The following is a 21,931-nucleotide window of genomic DNA, read 5'->3' as shown; positions in this document are numbered from 1 at the left end:
TACCTCTCCTGGTGTGGCAGACAAGTGATTGCAGCCTGCAGGGGCCCGGGCCGTGCTCAGCGCACATCTACACGCTCACTTACAGGCAGACATTGCGCGGCTTTGCCAAGCCAGTGGGAAGCAAATGAAATCTCCCCAGACAAGCTGTCAATTTGCTTTGCCTGGGGTAATGGACTGTGCTGTTCATTCTGTGGGCTTATGCAGGGTGGACATATGCACGGCCATGTAATTTCTCATTTCAGAGCTGTTGTTTAACTTAAATCGCTTTCGCAAGGGGAGGAGTAAAAGCATGTCTGTGCAGTTCTCTTTAAAATTACCTTGAAGATTGGCTGGAACTGACCCTATAAAAACAAGTTAATTAGCGTATAGAAACATGTGGGGTTTTTTTAACCAGTAACTGCAATATAGAGCAATACAAAATACTTCACAGCCCTGCTGCCCAGCATAAAAAAGATGCCAAGAAACTGCAAAACCAGCATCACAACAATGATGGTAGAACCCTGAGAAACACCAAACAACTTAGCAAAACAAATTTGCTTAGCTAATCCAAAGGTTTGGATTTTAATATGTTCATCTCTAAAGAGGAGAACACATGCTCACCAAGAACAGTCTTGGAAGAGATTAAAAATACTCACTGGAAGTGCAAAACAAGGTTTACATTGTACAGATGCACAGGTTTTAAGATAAATTGCTGAAATGAGTAATAACAAAAAGTGTCAATTTGCTTTCTGGAGAATATTTATTGATCAAAAATGATCACTGGGCTCTGACATATCAGTCAGAGTAGGTGGTCACTTCTGGCCTCCAAACCCCATGAAAATGAGTTATAAGGGGCTGGTCTCAGGAATGCATAATGTAGCAAGACCAGTATTTCACTCCTCACTAAAATGGTCAGAGATTTGAAGTGCCACAGCAAAGAGGAGAAATGGCTACACTATCTCCTTGACAAGTTTGTGCAGATAAATTCTAACCCTATTTTATATTAATTTTGTTATATAAAATAATTTATATTGCACTTTATTATATCAAGCCTTTTCTGGTTTATCAAAACAATTTTACTCATAGCTAAAATAAGAAAAATTGCGTTCACTTTGTCCATTAAACAAAATGACAGCTTCACATAACAGTAGGCAGACAGAGACCTGGAATTTCAGAGACATTTGGTGCAATGTTTCTTGCAAGAATTATTTTTAATATACAACTGTAAAATTTTTATATAGCCATGATATATCAAAATATGGGGCCTTCCTAAGATCTTTGAAAGTATGAAACCATCAGTGTAGCTGCAGCTTGGTATAAGAGAACCTTCATCCTCCCAAGAGCTAATTTTACTGTCAGAGTTTACAACCTATAGCTGTAAGAAAGTGGTTTTGTCCTTGAAAGACTGACAGTGAAAATTTCCTTCTCAATATAAAGTGATTTTTCTAACACATTTATAAAAACAGAAATTGAATGTTTTCCATATTTCATTTGCCATTTGCTAGGCAAATGTCTGTCTTGCTCAAAATTTTTTATTGTGAAAAAGAAATCCTGTGAGAGAAGAAATCCTTTGGGAAGCTCTAGCTATAACAGCAATGTCTGTAACTCGTGTTCTTTTGTGCGTGTGTTTGTGGTGGCTTAGTTTTCTTTTATTTTGAAGGAGAGATCTCCTCTCTTTGCGACCAAGTTGTTTCTCTCCCTGTTCAGCTTACATTATTTGACGTTTCAGGGGGAATGACTTACAGTTCAGAGGCATTAGAGTTATGATCATCACAAGCTTTTATTTTGGTGAAATAAACACATTTCTCTGTACATCCTCTTGCCTGTCAGCACTGATGACAAAGGGGATGCTGACAACTGTCAGTGCTATTAATGTGCACTGGGGAAAGAGAAGGGAAAGGATAGAGCAAGGAGCTTTTACTATTATTGTTGGAAAATTTCTTAATCCAGTAACAAAATCCAACAGGTGAAAGCCCCAAATTTCACAGTTACAGTAATTGTATTATTCAAATCAAATTTTTGCAGTCTACCCTCATGCTGGCATCTATCAAGAATCAGTGTAAAAACCCCAAAACAGACTAATAGCATTTAGGAATGAAAATTTCCCTGTGTAGAATGGAATCTCTTGCAGTCCAGTGAAGTTCATGAAATTCAAGTAAGTTTTGAATGACTCAGCCTCTTGGTTACTATATCTGTCCCTTTCAGGAATCTCCAAAAGCCTGCGTGCTGGAACCTCGTGTTCAAATTTCATGCTTTCTCTGTATTGCCATCAATGTGACCTCACAACAGAGTAACTGGCTTTACGCTACTGGGCAGCTACATCACTCTACACACACAAGAAAAAGGCAAACACTGCACCAATTATTAAAGAGAGTAGAAAGGAGAACCCCAGAAACTGCCCTGTCAGCCTTCTCTCTGTGCCTGGGAATATCATGGAACAGATCCTGCTAAGGCACATGGAGGACAGGAAGGAGATTTGGGACAGCCAGCACGACTTCAACAGGGGCAAATCCTGCCTGCCCAACCCAGGGCCTTCCATGATGGAGAGTGGGCAAGGGAAAGGCTTCAGATGGCATTTGTCTGTAGTTCTGTAAAGCCTTAGATACAGTCCCCCACAACATCCTTCTCTCTAAACTGGAGAGAGATGGGATTGATAATTGGATTGTTCAGTGGACGAGGAATTGGCAGGACAGTCACATCCAGAGTGTTGTGGTCAATGGCTCAGAGACCTGATGGAAACCTGTGACAAGTGGTACCTCTCAGGGGTCCATACAGGGATGAAAATTGTTCAAAATCTTCATCCATGACAAAGACAGTGGGATTTAGTGCACCCTCAGCAAATTGGCAGGTGGCACCAAGCTGAGTGGTGGTTTGACACATCGGGATGCCATGTGTTTGAAGGATGGGATGCCATCCAGAGGGACCTGAGCCTCGTGAGGTTCAACAAGATGCTGCACTCAGATCAGGACAATCCCAGACATGAGTACAGACTGGGAGAAGAAATCATTAAGAGCAGCCCCACAGAGAAGGAGCTGGGGGAGTCCTGGAGTGCTGCATCCAGCTCTGGGGTTTTTGGCACAAGAAAGATGGGGATCCATTGGAGGAAGTCCAGAGGAGGGCCAGATAAATGATCAGAGGGCTGGGACACCTCAGCTATGAGAAAAGACTGAGAGAGTTGTGTTTGTTTAACCTGGAGAAGACAAAGTTCCAGGGAAATCTTATTGCAGCATTTAAGTGCTTTAGGGAGGTGTACAAGGGCTTATTGCTGTTGCAATGAGACAAGGGCTAATGGTTTTAAATTAAAAAAGGTAGATTCAGGCTACATATGAGGAAGAAATTATTTTACAATGAGGGTGGCAAAGCATTGCAACAGGTTTCCTGGAAGATGGTGCCCTATCCTGTAGACACTCAGGGTCAGGTTGGATGGGGCTCTGAGCAGCCTGATCTTGAAGCTGCCCCTGCTCTGTGCAGGGGTTTGGAATCGACAGCCTTGAAAGGTCCCTTCCAGCCCAAACCATCCTGTGACTCCCAGATGCCTGCTTTTGTCCTTGTTGAGTTTTGCACCAATGTTCTCTTCAACATTAACAACTTTTTTTTATGCCCCCACTGTATTGCCAGGAAAAAAGGGATGAAAGCAAAAATGACATTTCTGCGCCTGCAAGACAGACAGCGCAGCTGACAAGATGCTGTGTTGGTGACAGACTGAAGAAATCTTGTCTGGATAATGCAAGGCACAAAACAAGCCAATATTCACCCTTCAGTATCACAAAATAGAAATATATTTTTCCATACTCTACTCCTCATATTTCTTACCTTAGTGCTTTGTTCTCTATAGAAGTTAATGCTCATCTTGGTAAATTCTGACCTCTGCCATGTAAGAGGACCATGAGATTTTGTAATCCTGGAACAGGTCAGGTATCTGAGGGCAGAAAATAAAGGTCAATTGTCTCTTTACATCATTCCTGGAAACCACAGCAGTATTACAGTGGTCTAGGTAGTTTAAACCAACCATAAGGAGAGACTCTGCCAGAAGTGCTTCTGCAATTCTGAATTTAGCTTCAGGAGACAAATAAATACAAACAAATCGGCATGTCAGGGGCAACACACAAAAAAGAATCTCTCTCATAATAGCAATCCATTAAAATACACATAAAATAAGAAAGGAAGGGGAATCAAAAGAGAAAAAGAAGCTAATTTTTTGTTTAACTTCTTCTTTATAACTTCAGTTTTGCATTATCAAAATACAATTGAACTCATCATAACTAAAGTACCTTTAAAAATACTCACATAATTTTCCTCTCCTGTGTAGTTTCCATGAAACAGATGCATGTGCCTATTAAGTTATATTTTATGATTCATCTGGGGCAACTTAGCTCAACATATATTTTTGTTTGATACAAGAACAGCCTAGATTGATCTTTTTGGCAAATGAATTCTTAGTGAATGACAGAGTAAGGACTTTAGTTCCCAAAGTCATAAAATTACTTATTCTACTGCATAGCAAGCCAAAGCAATGCATAGCTGGGTTTTTGTAAGCTATCAGGGTACAAAATTAAGGACACGTGCCCTGACTGCACTTAATGCATTAACAGAAAGCAGTCCCATAGTACGGGGCCAAAATAGGTTCAGCTGTGGGATGGCAGCTTTAATTGACAGTCTGCAGGTGGCTCTCCATGGGTTATTGCTTCTCTCTAGTCACCAGCTCATTTTTGTAGCCCTCTTAATGTGCCTGAATGCTCCACTTCTGCAAGGTGATGCTGAGAGGTCTGACAGCTATAGCTGATGCATTTAGCCCTGAGTTTCAGCAGAAAGGTGGTGGCTTCAGTAAAAGTATGGAGGAGCTTCTGGGGTGATGAGCCAGAGCACACTGTACGGTCATCAATCCTGATCACTGCCTGGGAACACCTGGCACTAAGAGTGAGAGATGGTTTTTAGTGAAGAGAGAGTGTACGGCATTGCATTATATAACAGGGGATTATAGTTAGAGAAAACAAAGCCAGCTGAGAAAGGCCAGGCTGGTTATCTTGATGCTAAAGTTCCATCTCTAACATTAGCTTAAGAGCCTTCACTAGCAGAGAGATCACTCCATTTCATTACATATCTTTAACATAAACAGTTCTGTGTTCTAAGCAAGTCTCCATCACATAGGTCATTAGGATTTACTATGATCTAAAAAAGCAATAGCTTTAGACACTTTATTATATACTATGGTGGGAGTTATTTTTTGTATCATATTTTTTATGTAGCAAGTCCCAGGGTGCTTTATAAAACTTTGAGGCTCTTGCACTTGATGTTTGAAATGCTCACCATACAATATATTTGGTAATTATATTTCTGGTTTTTGTAGTTTCCCAAATAATTGTGCCGTAGTGGCTAAGTTCTCATGGAAAAATATTGACTTCTAGAGGAAAAGCTACCAGTAGTTAGCATTACTAACAAAGTAAACAATTCAGAGATGTCCACTTGAATCTGCAGCCTGCAAGAATCACATTTCTTGAACTTGAAAGGGAAATAATAAAATTGCAGGATCACAGCATATGCTGAGTTGGAAGGGACCCACAAAGATAATCAGGCCCAACTCCTGGCCCTTGCCAGGAACATCCCCAGGAGTCACACCCTGTGCCTGGGCACACACCGTGTGCTTTGTCCCAAGGCTTCGTGCCCTCTATCAGGTTGGTGCTGTGACCACTTCCCTGGGGAGCTGTTCCAGGGCCCAAACACCCCCTGGGTGAAGCACCTTGTCCTGACACCCATCCTAACCCTCCCCTGACCCAGCTTCAGGCCATTTCCCCAGGTCCTGTCACTGTCACACAGAGAGGAGCTCAGTGCCTGCCCCTCCTCCTCAAGTGGAAGTTGTGACTGCACTGAGGTCTCTCCTCAGCCTCCTCTTCTCCAGACTGAACAGAGCAAGCAACCTCAGTGCCCCTCCCCATATGAATTCACCTCAAGAGAGCTGCATACTCATTTTAATTCCCTTTTATTATGTTACTATAAGTGTGTGCAGCTATCTAACCAAATGCCTTTTCTTCTCTCAATATAACATACTGTATCTCCATAGTAACAAAATATAAATAAAACCATTTGATTTGTGAAATTTTATTTTTAGAATAGAATTACAGTATATAATATATCATAACAATTTTTTCTCATTTTGTGTTTTTCTTCTAAATGCACTCAAATAAATCTGTATAAAGAAAGCCCTGTGACTTAGTTACTGGAAGAACATATATTGTGGCACTACCCAAATAAGTGACAAGGTATGTAAGATCAGGGAGTAATGAAAAGCAGTCATCTCACAACCAAACTGGAAATCACGCTTTTAGCATGCTAAAGTGTGCTAAATCTCAGGATAAAATATCCCAGTTGTTCATTGGTGCCAATAATCAAAATCACTTAATCTCTCTTGGATGCAGGGATCACCTGAAGTGACCACTTCAATTATTAAATCACAGCTTTATAACTTCACTGTGTTTTTTGTCTTGGTGTGTCTGAGAATTTAAATCTTCTAGTGATTAATGATCTTTATTCTATATTTGAATTACCATAGGTCCAGTTGTTTTAAGCCAACGGTATCATTTATGCTTCAGTAATTCTTTTCCTTTCCTTGTGTTACCCATCCCCTGAAGCACTGATTTATTTTCTCTAAACAAGCCAAGATCATCTTTTATCAAACTTTATTCTGCCTTCAAATGTTGTTATGTATTGTCCTTTTGTAAGTACTTTTCAGGTCAAATAACAGAAGAGCTCTAACATCAAATTTCTATCAGAATGCCTATTTATTTTAAATACAGATAACCAGAACTGCTTATTGTGTTGCAGATAAACTTTAAATAGTGTTTAGCATTCTGGTCTTTTTTTTCTTTTTAGTTTGCCTGATGTATCTGAGAACAGCTTTTACTTTTTTTCTTCCCTATTACATTAGTGACTCACAAATATGTTGTGACTGTTCAAATGTTGAACTCCAAATGCATCATTATTACTTTCCTTCCTAAATGCATGGCTTTCTTATACCTCCTTTGTTCAGTGAAAATATCTTTTCCTTACTATGGCTAGATATTCCTCCACTGTGCCATTATTAGTAATATTTGTTCTGAAGCCTGTTTCTGGAAGGTCAAAATCTTCCATAAAGACAGTAAATCTTCCCTAATGCTAATATTTCTCTTTCTAATAACATTATGGAGATCTTTATTCAGCACAAATTAAACTCTAGGGGACTAAAGCAGACATCATCATCCAAACCTTTTTCTTCCCTAAATTGTTTTTTATTCAAATTTATCCAATTTATCCATTTTATCATTTTATCACATTATCTTTTTTTTTAAGACTAGCACATTATACATTATAATGCTGTTTCACTACCCTGCCTTTAATTTCTAGTTTGCCTGAACAATGTGTACTCTTCCTATTTATGTTGCACCCTATTATTATTAGTCTACCTCAGTTGGGCTACCCTAATTATATCTGCCTTGACACCTTGCATCATAATTCAGTTTCATCTCTTATGTTGTTCAGATGATTTTAATTCCTATACTAATATTTCTACTACTTCTCAGTAGTCTCAGGTGATCACTTAGCTAGATTAGGAATATTTCATTTAAGGTTCTGCTCATCTGACTACTGCTGTCACCAGCCTTTTCTACTTCCGATTACTCAAATGACCCTTTCTCTGCAGCATCTTCACTGATTTGTGCCACTGCCTGTGGCAGTCTGAGCAGCCAGGGTGGAGCAAAGCAGATTAGAAAGCAAATTCCCACTCCCTTCTAATAGGGGAAATCCACAGGCGTGAAAGGACCCTAAGAAAGGAGGACAAGAAGAAAATATGTTGAAATTCAAAGTCAGTCATTTTGAAAGGGGGTTCACTTGCTCATAAGAGCGCTCATGTGAGGAGAGAGCTGGTAGCTCCCTTCGCCCCCTGGTAATTCACCTGCTGAGAGTTTCCATGGTCTCTGGAATTGGTTTCCCTTCATCCCCCTCTGCAGAGGAGCTGTGTTTTAGGATGATGGGGGTTTGACAGAGCACTGCCTTTGATGTGAGGAAGAACAGAGCCTCAGAGGTTTGCACAACTTTCTTTAACACAATGATCAAATATTGATCAGCTAATAAAGATATCTCTGAGAATACCAAGCTCTCAGAAATGAAGCTGCTGCCTATGATGCTGCATAATTCCATAATAACGTGCTATTTTGAATTGTTGTCGGCAGGCAAAACCTTGTTCTGGCAGGAAAGGGGTGACACATGCAACAGTTTTTTGCCTGCTTAGCATCCATACTTCTACATTTGAAAATGTGAGAAAATTGTTTTATTGCTTACAGATAATGCATCAGTTATAGAGGTAGGTGTTTGGGTTTTTTTATTATTGTTGCTGCTGATTATGTTTGTTTTTTTTTTTTAAATTCTGTAGAACTGTGTGACAAAAATACCTTGTTGTTCAAATGAAGAAATAATATCTAAAAATTACAAATACCTGACACTAGAATAGAATATAATTATTTGGAGAAGAGAGATTTCTTAAAGGGCTTGCATCCCAGGCAGAAAAACTCCTATGAAGTCAGATGAAGACAAACAGTGAAATCAGAGCTGCCAGTGAGGATAAAAATGGTAGGATGTATGATTTGTGCAAACAGTCAAGCAAGAAACATTGTTTTGGTAGGAAATGAATGAGACAAATCTGACCTTCATTATGCCAACTCCTCTGAAATATTAAATAGAGCAAGTAGTGAAATAAGGATTAAGGCTATTTTTGCTGTCTCTGGAGCAGTTCAAAACAGTCTTAGTGGGGACTGAAATCCAGCCGTAGGACTCTGTTAATTAAAATAGCCACTATTAAGATATTTACTGTCCCTAATAATCATAGCTATGCAATTTGTACTAGAGTAAACAAATCATGCTTTAGAAGTTCCCAGTTGACTATTACAGCCTAGTCTGTCAGCTGTCATTTAGTTACAAAACCAATTTTCCATGTAGTTTATTTGCATAAACAACAGTTTTTTTCAAAGAGCTCCACAGAAAAAGAAATCACATTAAACAAAATTAAAATTAGGGTAAAGTAATGTTAATAAACTGACAAGCTCCCCAAAGCCCAACTAGTCAAAGATTTTTTAAAAATTTCATGCTGAGTTTTTTTGATGTGTTCACCTCTCTAGGCAGACTTACACTGTGTTAAAAGAATGATCATTACTGCTTCTTGAATCCTGTTAATTATGCATGTGTGTGCAGGGTTATTTGTAATTGGTCCCTCTCCAGATATTCTCTCATCTCTCTCTGTTTTCATGAAAATTTAAAAAATATCTACACTGACTATCATTTACTCACTAATATCTCTCTCTGTTTGTATATTTCAGGCCTCCTGTGCTGATATGGGCCAGATTGGACAGATATTACCACATTAATTTTATTTGGATGGACGAGCTGCATCTGCCAGCTTGGTGGTGTGGGGCCATGGACTGTTTTACCTCATAATAATCATAGACAAGGTGCAATGAATTTTTAGCTCAAATACAGAACAGTTTTCATACCTGGCACACACAGATCAATGTATTAAATCGACTTGAATGAAAAAGAGACCTCATACTTACGTACATACACTTCAGGACTTTTCTCAGGGTAGGAAGCCAGTGGGGTCATTCTGCAAATCAGATGGTTCAACTTGCTGTGCACAGCCCACTGTAGCAGTTAGTCTTCCCCTGGTCTTCATCAACACTGCCTGTGCCTTCACACCTTGTAACACATAGCTATATTTTCTAGGCAGAAGCAATATTTTAGTCTCTTGCACAAACGTATTTTATTTTTAAATAATACAAGCTTTTTCTCCACATGTTATCTCAATATCTTACATTTACCCATGTCAGAAAATTTTGCCCCTGAGATAATAATCTCACCAAAGACTGTAGGTTGGGCAACATTGCAGGGAACCCCATTAGAGGTGCAGTGCTAAAACATGGTTTTACCCTGGAAAGTACTGCAGGATGGGCTTGCAAATCACCAGATTTCTTTGGAAACCTTTTTTAATGTCCACCAACTGCCCTATGGGGCTTTAAAGAATTGTTAACAAGTGAGTTTTAGATAATATCTGATCTCTTCTATAAAATTTGCATTGCTCTACAATCCCTAGTGAGCCTTTAGCTCTTGCATTTATGGCAGATGAGTTTTACTGAGAAAGGAAAATACTGAAGCTGCTGACTAAATAAATATAGCTAGATGCCCATGCACCTTTCTCTCGATGACACTGAGGCAGTGAAAATTCACCAGTGCAGATGGCATTTGTAGGTATGGCAGAGTCACAAGAAGAAGAAAGGTCTTAAACTGCCATGAATGGCCTTACCTTTGGGAAAAGAGAGACTTCTCTGTCTTATAGGATATTATGTTTTTCACATGTCATTCAGCATATGCTTTTGCAACCAAAACTGGTCTTGTTGTTTATATTTCACAATATTTTGGGCCAGGATTTTCTTTTTTTCCCCTGAGTTTCAGCTGAGCTGCTCTTGCTTGACTGCTTCTGAGCCTGCATCTGATTGCAGAGTGGCTGTGCTTTCACGCTGCTCAGATAAAGGGCTTGCACTGCAGTCGTGACTGGCATGGGATTGGGTTTTAGACCTTTCTTACGTCCAGACCTACGGAGATGACGGCATGCTGATTCATCCATGAATAACCAAAGTGAACTCCTAGACAGTCTCAAAAATAGACTTCTTAGCTCACTTCTGTTAACCCCAATCTTCCTGAAAAATACTGAGATGTGAGAAAAAAATAATGTCATAATGCTTGTTATGTGCTGAGACAATGAGATGAGACATTAAAGTAGGGAAGGGAATAAAGTTTAGTTAAACACTGCAGTCAGAAACAGGAGCTTACCTATTTTTTAAGCCAGTTATTGCTTTCAGTTTGCAGTTGAACAGTTCTTGGTGCTGCTATTTTGATGCCCAGCTCACTGCTCATAGAATCATATGAATTCAACTTTGTAGTATTAATTTCTCATTTAGACTACTTCACATGCATTAAAAAATGCAGAATGTTTACTTTTATTTTAAACCTCTTTAATAAATTTTATCCTTTTCCCTGATTTTTTTTTTTTACTGAAATGAAGTTCTTGAGCATTGGCCAGTGAAGAGAGGGACACTGGACACTTGCTGGCTTTTGCAGGGCAGTAAGTTACGGACAGACACAGCAGCTGGGGAAATTGGAAACATCCATTTTCCTCTCATGCTGCTGTCCCAATGGAATATGGGAAGTTTGAATTGAATGATATTTATTTCCGTAATGATTTCATTTCAGCACCAACAAATGTGGATAAACTGGCACAGCTTGTCTAGCAGACCAATTCATGCCTTTCCTTTAAAAATCAGTCTGAAGATATTTTATTTTCCCTGTAACTCATAAGCAATGTGTCTACAGATTGATGTGTGTCCTTAGTTTTACAGAAAAAAAGTCATATCAGGCAGCATCTGGAATTTATTGTTTATGAATTGGAAGATTCTATCAGTATTTGAGACCAAAAAAATTTAACTGTCACATTAATTTTGTTATTACTTCTCAGATGACTTATCTCATATTCTTCTAATATTCAGCCAAAATGATTGTTGGGTTTTTATTTGCTGACTGTTACAATTAATTTTAGAGTTTAGAAAAACATATTATGTCCAGTACTCTTTTATACTAAATTAAAAATTACAATAGAATTATTATAAAGACCTTTGAAATAAAGAACTGGCCTCTGATTAAAACAGAGGTTTCTGTGAGGCCTTTTGCACTGCTGATATTTTTGTTTGTTTTACAATTTACAAACACTAAAGTGAGCTGACCTTCCATCACATAAACTGCAATGAAGCTTAGGGGTGGCCTTGGGCTCTCATATCAGCTGCACCTCAGTTCAGTAATCTTATTGTCTCTCTCAAAATTAGGTCATCTGAGAGCCAAGTCCTTGCTCTTGCCCATGGGGATATTACATACCCTATCTGTCTATACAAAGGGATTTAAACAGAATTGGTTACCCAGTATCTGAAGAAAAGACCTAGGTTAACAGAAATCAATTTTTCTACAAATGCCAGGAAAGTGCATTATTACTTTTGATGAAATAATATAGTATCTGGCTTATGATGAAAATCCACGCAGTGCCTGTGTATTGTCTTGTATACAAGGGAAAAATATAAAATTATTTTCTGCCCCCCCAGCTTTGTACTGAAGAGCCATGTGACACATTCTATAAAAACTAACATGTGTAAAGGATTGTGTCATTATATACAGCTGTTAAAGACCTAGAAAGCGAACAATGTGCTACTGACATATAAATAATACCTTCTGTGCACAGTTAAACATTGGTGCTATTTTTGCCAGATTTTAAGCTCTTTTGAGGCCAACTGGAACAGCTGAAATAGAACATTAAAAAAATGTTTTGATGCTGGGGCACAGATGGCTGTAGCCCAATGTGTCAAAATAAATGTTTCATTTTTGGTCTAATGTGCGAAAAATAGACCTTCTCAATTACACCAATAATCACAGGTGCAATCAATAAGTGACTCTGTAGATAAGAGCTATTTCAGATGGGCATTCAGAGAAATTCTATGTCCAACAGTATGAAAAGGTAATTTACCTTAGACCAATGACTTACTGTCTTTGAAAGGCTGCTAACAGCCACAATCAAGCCTGAAGCTTTAATCTTTTATTTGGCAACTGAATTTCACAAACACATGATTGCTCCTTATGATAGAGGTAGTTTGAGAAGATGCTGCAGACAACAGATCTGTTAACTTTAAATCAATGACATATGTCTGCTTAGGAAATTCAGAATGCCTCGAACAGATTTCAGCACTTAAAAGCTTGTGCAGAACTTTTCTAGAAGGCTTTGATGAATAAAGAGAAGAGTCAATCAAATACAGGTAAGTTGTTTTCACAGCCAACATCTGCCCAGACCTTGCACATCACTGGAATTGGATGGCCACAACAAACCAGGTGCATCCATCAGTCTCTGCAGCAGCTAAGGAACAACCATCAGTCAGACTGCTGTTGTTGTAGCTCAGAGGATGACATCTCCCTGCTGAAAAGGGCAACCCATCACGGCCAGAGCCACCTCACAGGAATGGTAAAAAGCTCGAGGAGAAACTTCAAATAACCCAGAGAAAGCAGTGTGGGAAAAGATAGCAGCCAGGTAGGAAACAAATGGCTTCAGCTTCCAAAACCAGGCTTGGTTACAACAACAGTGCTGGGCTTTGTTTGTGAGCTGGAGCCACGTGAGAGAGGGAATGGTGATTGCTTCGCTGCAGCACAATGGGAAAATCGTTCACGTTGTCATAACCAACATTTTACTTCCCATGTGAAATTTAAATCTGCTCCAGCTGGTGCAGTGACAGTTCTCACAGCCTGCACAGACAGTGAGGGAGTGGGAGGGAGAGAGCAAAGCCAAGCCAAGCCAAGCCAAACAGGCTCACAGCTGAATCTGGAAGGCACCTCTCCTTTTCCTGAAACAGTGCCCTTCCAGGCCACTCTACGAGCTGCTGTGGCAGAACTGTGGCTTTGCATTATTTCATCTGCAGGGAGATTTCTGCTGAAATTTTCTGATTTTTCTGCTTCTGCATTTCTGCTGAAGATGCAGGATTGTCAGTTTTCCCTGGGCACTGCAGGACAGAAGGCAAAGTGAAGTTCTTTTGGCTCTAAGGGACCTGCAAGCATTGAAAAGATTGAAAAAGCCTTTGAATATATTGCACTATTCGTTTTCTTAATCTAAACAACCCAATTTCTTTCATGCATCATTTAAGTGTTCCATGTACCTCAAAACATTACTTTTTCTAGGAAAAAATATTTGAACCATAATCATGTATTTTTCAACAAGCACTAGGGCTGATCCTCTGCTTGAGGATGAAGTGCTTAGTGTGGGCTTTATATGGGTGACCCAAGAGAGGGTAGGAAGGTGAATGTGGTGCACACAAGAGGTAAAGAACAAAATCATGAACCTGCAGATTGAGTTTTAGGCTGTTAAAATGTTTTTCATAAGGATAGCTAAAACTCTGACTAATAAAGATATTCCAAGGAGAGGCATGATGTGTAAGAAGTCCGTGAAGATTCTTTACTACCTTCAGAGGGCCAGCAGCATAAGGAAAAGAAAGCAGTGAGAACAGTCCACACCCCCATCCCTTATGTCTGTGAGAAGGGGATTCTCCAGAGTAGCCACAAATGTCAAAGTGCTTCAACTTCAGATGGTTATGATAGCTGGCATGCAATGGCAGCCACAGAATCAATTCTGTCTACATTCTGCTTCAGTTCCAGATGGATAAATTGGGCCAGTAAGAAATGAAGCAGCAGACAATGACTGGTAAATGACCCAAAAAAACTAGGCCAACAAGATTTCTAAAGACAGAGAATGTTAGAGCCACAAAAATTGCTAGCGGCGTAGAGAAGTTTTTGAGTGAGTTAATTGTCAGCATCCCTCAAGTTATTATAGAAAATTCTAAAGTTAAGGTTGAGCAATTCAGCCTCTCATGTATGAGAAACACAGCTCTTAGTTACTCAAGAAAATTACAGCACTTAATTCCGAGTACAGAATTCAATTTCCAAGGATTAATAAGTAAACACCTTAATTAATGTATGACTTTAAAATAATTAAAGTGAGTCCTTTAAGAGATTTAACATCTTTTTCAGACTTTTATTTGTCCTGAATGATCTTCAGAATAATAATTATGTGAGCATTTCCTATTTGCAATCTTCTACACCAGCCACAGTCAGAAGAGTAATTATAATTAAATTAAATTATTAATGATTTCTGCCTCTAATTGTTATGACTAGATAGACCATGGTCTGACTCATTTAACTCTTAACTGGAGAAACTCATCAATATCTAATGGTTTATGGGGGAATTTCCATTTGCAAACTACATGCATCTGAAATAATTTGAATTAGACCCACATGGATTCAATTCTCTAAAAATAACACATGGTAGTATTCTTTGCTTGTAAATCAAGACATTTCCAAGGAAGAGAAATTTTGTGAAAGGAAGTTAAAGTTGCTAATGTATATCCAAAACATATAAAAGGTCTAACTTTGTCTAGCCTGTGCAAAATTGTGTTAAAAATATCACTAATATTATGACTGTATTTCTGGGGAGATACTTGCAAGCGAAAGAGCAATTACTGCTACTGAAAAACCTTCTGAGGTTTTAAATTGTTAAATCCTTTTATGCAGAGTTGGATTACCTTTAACACAGAAAATTGTAGGATCCATTTAAAGCCAGTAGAAAATACTAAAAAGACTCAGAATATTTCAGATTAGAATACATAGTCTGAAAACATGATCTGCTTGCTCAAAACAGAAGGAGGCAGTAACAAGCACTCAGCTGATACCGCTGACATGTTAATTTATATATGTGTGTGTGTGTGTGAATCTCCACATGTACAAAATGTACACGTGCACACACACATACACACACATTTGCAGTGTAGAGCTGGGTAACTCCTAAGTGCCAGTGAAAGAAAAATGACCTTTTGTGCTGTTCACAGTCTTTTCAGGTCAGCCTCATCCTCTGGTGAGTGACAGCGGTGAGGCTTTTTCCAGAACAGGCTCACTTCAGGAAGAGACCATCTGGATGCTGTCTGAGCCACACAGAGCAAAGAGTGAGAGGGAGGATGAAATCCAAGGTATAGCAAGGAGCTTTAGGGGCAACACAGGAGTGAAAAATGAAGAATTCAGATGGCTTAGCACAAAAATGAGAAATGATACTTCCTGGTAGATAAACCCATGTTTTGGGGAATGTCAGCAGAGGACATTTCCAAACTGGCTGTGGTGCTTATGCTGCAGTACTCATAAACAAGTGGTGACTGTCAAATAAAATAACTATTAAAAGAAGGAGCAGAATAATTTCAATCCACTTTGCCACAGGTCTTTAATCAGAACAACCTTTCCGATATATGGACGTTTCAAAACAAATAACACAGAAAATCAGGCCGAGCTATGTGCTGCACAGCAAAAGCATTTTCAGAAAGGAAGAATAAAGAAGAGGACACTGTGGATGCCTGGCACTGAAGTTACACAACATGCCTGAGAAAGGACACAACTGATCCTGTCTTGGGACCCAGCATGCTGCAGCAGGCAGGAGAAACAGAGAGAGTGTGGGGACTGCAGCTTAATTATCTCCCTGGATAAATTTATATCTAGGAGGAGAGAGAAAAAGACAGCAAAGAGCATTTCAGATCACAGCTATGACCTACCCTGTCAGCATAAGACCTGGGGCTGTCAGGTAAGCTGAGGTCAGCACTGAACTGGAGCTGCCTTTCTAAAAAGACAAGAAAAAGTGAGTGGAATAACAGCAATGTGAGCAGTCAGTGCACAAACCAAAGTCAGGTAATGAAAACCAGGAGGATATGAGAAAAAACATTGTGCATGAGGCTGGAAACAGGGACAAAAAAGAAACCTCTCCTAGTGCAGGAGAGCAGTCCACGAACAGAAATCCTGTTCACAGTTTGAGGAGCACAGATATCCACAGGTACAAACTCTGGGGCTTTGTACAAAGAGGAAGGGCACAACCAGGGCTGTGTCCAGCCAGAAGATGCCAATCTCCCTGCAGCACTTTGGGACCCTGGCACAGGTTGCTTTACCGTGTCCCAACAGACTGAAGACTCAATCATTTACATCAAGACCAAGTAAATATAAAGAATAAGGAAGATGGAGCTTTGGACTTAGAAACTGGAACAATATTTTGGGAAACTTTTGAGATCTTCAATTTCTCTACTACTGTAAATGTGAAACCTGGAATTATTTTACCAATAACTGGAAAGATAGAAAAAATAGAAGACTCTAAAGAATGTATTCGACTGTCAGCAAAACTGAGAAGTTTGTAAGAAAGGAATTAATTTGGAAACATCAAATTCTTAATATAGCTCAAAATTAGGTCATTATGTGCTAGAGAGGAGATAAGGAAGAGTTTGGTGGAATGCAGGCTGTTACAGGATATCGTGATAACATCTAGCTAAGCAAGGACCATTGTGATTTTTGTCAGAAGTTAAGGGAGTTTTTAATTATAAACAGTAACTAGGAATTTTATTATGTTGCAGAATATAAAGATTTTACATTCAAATGTACAGCTTACAGAGAACCTGGAATAATAAACATAAAAATAACACTTAAACTGAACAGTTCCATGAAGGCCAAAGTCAAGGTTGTTGGAATACAACCCATTTTCAATGTCCCAACCTCCATAGGCAGGTAGAGACATTGTCCTTCCTTTTCTACCTCACATCGACAATACCTGTCTGAAAGGAGGATTATTTTTCTGAGGCTAAGTCTAGTGAACATCAAATATAATGTAAACTGCCTGGAAAATTTTACCCTGTAGCTCTTATAGCACCAAGGTCAAAAATTTGTGTTTGAAGGAAAAAATACATTGCTAAAAGATATGCTCTCTTGAGGTAAAAATTCAACATACCATATCACTAAAGAAATTTTTATGAAGTTAATTACTTTTGCAGATTAAAGGGGAAGCGCTACTTTCAGCTTCTAATCATGGGATCTTTTCATACCTTTGCTGCTAGATTAAAACCCTCCTGTAAAGTACTTTCTATGCATTTAGTTACCTGTGGACAGTGATTAAACCACTGAATTATTTTTTCCTCTCTCCCCTCTCTCTATAATATAAACACATTACGTGCCTTGAGCATATTTCCAGTTTTCAGCCCATCTTTGAGGCTCCTTTGAGGTCAAAAACACCATCTAATATTTTGTCATCCTTACTGAGTGAGCATCACAACAGAAGCAGGCTCACTGCTCAATACCCTCCTTTACTCATCCAGGGCTTGTGGTTACTTTTATGATGACACCATTTCAGGCACTTGTGCTCCTTCAATAACCCATCACAACACCCTCCTCCCCTTTGTACTCCATTTCTCCACTTGTCCTCTGGATCCTTCTCTTTGTGAATGCACGCCAGGACATGTGACCCCATGCTATGACAGAAAGTCTCCATTTAATGGGGTCTGTAGTTTGGCAGTCTCCTCTGGTTTAGGTTCTAAACCGTATGCTGAGCCTTTGCTGTTCACTGTGCCTTTAGGTCTAAGACCTGTGGCAACCAAAGGAAAGGTTCTTGCCTATAGTTTCAACTCTACATCTAAAAGGAAAAAAAGTTTTACTAAGGACTGCATAAATTAAACATTTCCTTACATCCAGCAGTGATTGCACAAGGAAGGAAAGCCTGTGCTGAGCTGTTCAAAATGCTCTTTGTCAGTCTCTTTCATTGTTTCACTGGTTTAAATTGAAAACTCCTATTTCCTACATAGATATTTTCTTCTTACTTTGTCTAAGGAAAAAGACTTTTGCTAAAGATTTTTTCATCCTACAGCTCCAGGGCCTTTGAAATTATAACCTGTATGTTTTGTCTGTATCAGCAGTTTCCCCACATCAACCTACAATGAAATATGTAAACCACTTATACCACAGACTCTTTAAGTCATTCCAGATTTGATTGGCATATTCTGACCTTCCTGGTTTTGTTAAGCAAGTTGAACCTTAATAACACACTGAGAAGATGAGCAGGCTAATGAAGCAGATTTCATGATCTGAAATCATTCCCTTACAGACAAAGTTGAGAAATGCTGATAGTAAGAGGATTTTTTCTGCTTTTCCTGTGGTTGTTTTTCACTTTTGGTGTAGTGCTCTGTTATGCAGCTCTCTGACTCTGTGTGATCTACATACTGAAGAAAAATAACATCTCAGTGTAACACAAATGATTGACTTTTTGTGTAATTAAAAAGAAAAAAAAATAAGTAACTTTCCCTCTTTTCACTCCAATAGTACAAAACCATTTTAAGTGCATGTCCACACTAAGTGGGTCCTTAATCTAAGACAGCCCACCAGTGTATCAAAAGATGCAGAAAATTTTTCCATGGTACAACTGTGTACAACTTATTTTTATCCAGGGGAAAAGCATTGTGGTGAAGTGTAGTTACTTTGAATGTACTATAGCCCTTGACTGGGTGTCACATTGCTTGTGCTGTGCTGTCAGGTGGAATACAACATTGTTATAATGCTGGAATTAAGGCTTCCATACTGACTCAGAATGGCTGGGGGTTTGTTTTGTTTGTTGCAGCACTTAAGCTATTCCCCTTATTATCCTAGCAGAGATTAGCTGGTCATTTAACTCTCCTCCCTGCTTTTTAGTTCTCATATATAGGAACACAGAGAAGGTTTCAGTATGTTTCACTCCAGATGGAGAGAAACCACCCCTCCATGCTGATGTTGCATTCTCATGCCATCTTGTCAAGGGGACTTGGGACTTCCCAGCTTCTGGCTTGGGCAGCGGGCTCAGGGTTAGCAAGGAGGTGTGGGTTTGAAGGAGAGAGACCTTCCTGGAGCTCAGAATGACCTTTGTACAGTGACCTGAACCTGCAGTGAACCTCTCCCTGTGCAAGGGCAGCTGTTGGCTGGAGGAGGCCACTGCACAGAGCCAGACACCAAGGTGGGTCCATCCCTCAGTGCCCAGAGCTGGCAAAAAAAACCCAAACAAACAAGCAGAAGCTCAGTGGAAAGTCTTTCATTCCACTTCATCCATTTTAGTATTTAGCACAGGGAAGATTTGAAAAGCAGAATTTGTGTTACCAGAAAGTTTCAACATCAATATTCTTCTAAGAACCAGTTCTCTAAAAGTTCCAGGAAAAAAAAAAAAAAAGAAAAAGACAAGAAAGCTTACAGTGAAATGGCTGGCTTAGCTCTAGATGTACACAAAAGCACATTTAAAGAACACTAAATGTGCAGCATCAAAGCCAAAGTGTTAGAAAGCAGCATGATCTCAAATACTGAAAAACAACATCAAAAGGCAGACTGAAGCTGTGAATGAAGGTTCCAAAGACAGCCTTAATTCTAACAGTTCCTCAATTTGGTGTGTTTGACTTTCAGCTTCATTCACACTGTTTGAAATCAGTTTTCTTTTTTGTGATAGCATCTAGATTTCAAAAGACATTAAAAATACAGAAATTCTGTCATGTGGAACATGAAATATCTGGTTAATCAACAGCTTTGAGGATCTGTGATTCAATACCCAGATTTCTGACACATTACTGGAATAGCTGACAGCACTAATACAGTCATTTTGTATGAGGACAATATTACAAGTGAATAGCCATTTTGCTAGCAGGTTTTCAGATATTTACTGATGGCAGTGGAGTCACAAAGCTTGGCTTTCACATCCAGCTTGGAAAGACTCATTGTTTCACTTTCCTCCTTCTCTACCCTAAAAACCAATTTGGTCCCAGTTTTTTTCCAACATCCAAGACTCTCCTTTAAAGTTTGTTCCTTTCCTTTCCAGTCCCCAAGTCATGTTGCAGCTCCCTACTCACACCCACCTCTCTCCTGCTGATCAGCTTGCTCCATTGCTAGAAGATCAATCTCTTCTTGATTTCTTCAAGCCCAGCATTTGTCTTCCTCATACAAACCAGTCTCTTCTATTCCATCATGGTGCCTCTGAAGGGGAGGCAAACTGAAGCATTTAGCAGAGAAGATAACAACCAAGGCCCCCTGTTTTCAATCCTAATCCTAGCTGAGGGCAGCTGAAGTGGATCATTTATAGGGCTGGTCCTTTAGAGCCCATAGGGCTTGCAGCAGCAGCAGCACATCAGTGAGTGTGGTCCCAGCTGGGGCATACACAGACTAAGAAGGAAGACATTTCAGAGTAATATATTGTGATATTTTTAGTGGCTAAATTATCCGTACCAAACCACTTACTTTATAAAAGCAGCAAGAGATGCTCTCTTCTTATAATAGCCATACTGCTCAAAGTTTTCAAATAATGGGCCTTGAAGACAGAACTATTACAAAATCACTGAAAGGTGTTATTGTGGACAGACGTCCTTTCATCAAGCCTCTTTGTTGAAAACATTGCAGCTGCTTTGGCTGAACTCTGTAAAATCATCCATCTGAGGGCAGTAATTGCTGAGGGCATAAATCAAGCTAAAAGCTTAACTTTCAGCTATGTTCTAATTAGTGGAGAACAAGGTCTTGCAATGGAAAGAATCAGGGAATAAGTGACTGTAACTGCTTCCAGCTCACTAACAAATGGGCTAACAAAAGTGGTGTGAGAAGAATATGAATAATGTGTTTTATTGCTTTCTCTTCTCCCAGAATTTCCCCCTAGTCCCAAAATAAACTCTTCCTGCTGCTTTCCTCAGGTGTTATTGAGTACCTGGGAAGCAAATCTAGGAATGAATGAAAACACTGGCTGTGCTGGAGAATCTTGCCTGGCAGTGTGCTGCAGGTTAAGGCAAACAGCTGGAGCAGAGTGATGGGCTGATGGGAACAGTCACTCATTCTGTTGTTCAGACTGCAAGGCACTACACAATTCTAACAGATCAAAATGTAAAGAGACAGCAGTACCTATAGGGTATGCAGACACCATGTTTACAAAGAACCCCTTACCTCAGAGGCATGGCCAGCTGCACAACTTCAAGGCAGGATATTTGTTGAGGTTGAATTGCTCTAGAATTTGCAAATTTCAACCCTCCCTGCAGAGAAGTGAGCCCTCTTATATTGACCTGAATTCACTGATACTTGCTTGTTTGGCTCCCTTAAAAACTCAGGTAATAGACTGGTCAGGTAAGGGAATAGGGATTCACTTGCACCTTCACAGACCCCTTAAAAGGAACCAAAAATCCATGGCTTATAGTTAAGGTAATTTGTAGAGTAAGTTTTCTTCTTAGCTATTCAGTTGCTAATTAGAAAATAGTTAGCTGGGCGCAGCAAAAAAACCCCAACCAGCCAACCCAAAAGCTCATTTCCTTGTGGAGTTAACTAGGCAAGTAAAAGCTGCCTAGAGCACCAAGTTACTACTGAAATTGCTCAACTGAAGTCAGCCAGGCAGCCTTTAAACTCAGCCAATGAATTCTGATTGATCCAGCTGCGTTCTACAGCTTCTTTCTGAATTGGAGGATGCTGCTACAGGAACTTGAATTTATGTTCTGGCAAGGAAGCTGCTGAGCTGCCAATATCTTCA

At 39.4% G+C, this 21,931-nt stretch overlaps 1 long non-coding RNA gene across 3 annotated transcripts; it reads right to left on the bottom strand.

Annotated features, from left to right (window-relative positions):
• Positions 1 to 9,582: 9,582 nt before the first annotated feature.
• Positions 9,583 to 21,626, bottom strand: LOC135449579 (uncharacterized). 3 transcript variants are annotated; one of them, XR_010440770.1, is made up of 4 exons: positions 21,358 to 21,626; positions 20,289 to 20,406; positions 10,828 to 13,628; positions 9,583 to 10,704 (listed from the first exon to the last, which is right to left on the bottom strand). It is a non-coding gene; the product is annotated as an uncharacterized LOC135449579 (long non-coding RNA). The 3 variants fall into 3 exon arrangements; XR_010440771.1 differs by lacking the exon at positions 21,358 to 21,626 and adding an exon at positions 16,167 to 16,231 and having other exon boundaries at positions 20,289 to 20,455; XR_010440769.1 differs by lacking the exon at positions 21,358 to 21,626 and having other exon boundaries at positions 20,289 to 20,455.
• Positions 21,627 to 21,931: the final 305 nt, after the last annotated feature.

The sequence above is a fragment of the Zonotrichia leucophrys genome, chromosome 6 (assembly GCF_028769735.1).
Source record: "Zonotrichia leucophrys gambelii isolate GWCS_2022_RI chromosome 6, RI_Zleu_2.0, whole genome shotgun sequence".
NCBI classification, from domain to species: Eukaryota; Metazoa; Chordata; class Aves; order Passeriformes; family Passerellidae; genus Zonotrichia; species Zonotrichia leucophrys.
Note: the sequence above shows the minus strand (reverse complement) of the source record. Positions and strands in the feature narration are given on the sequence as shown.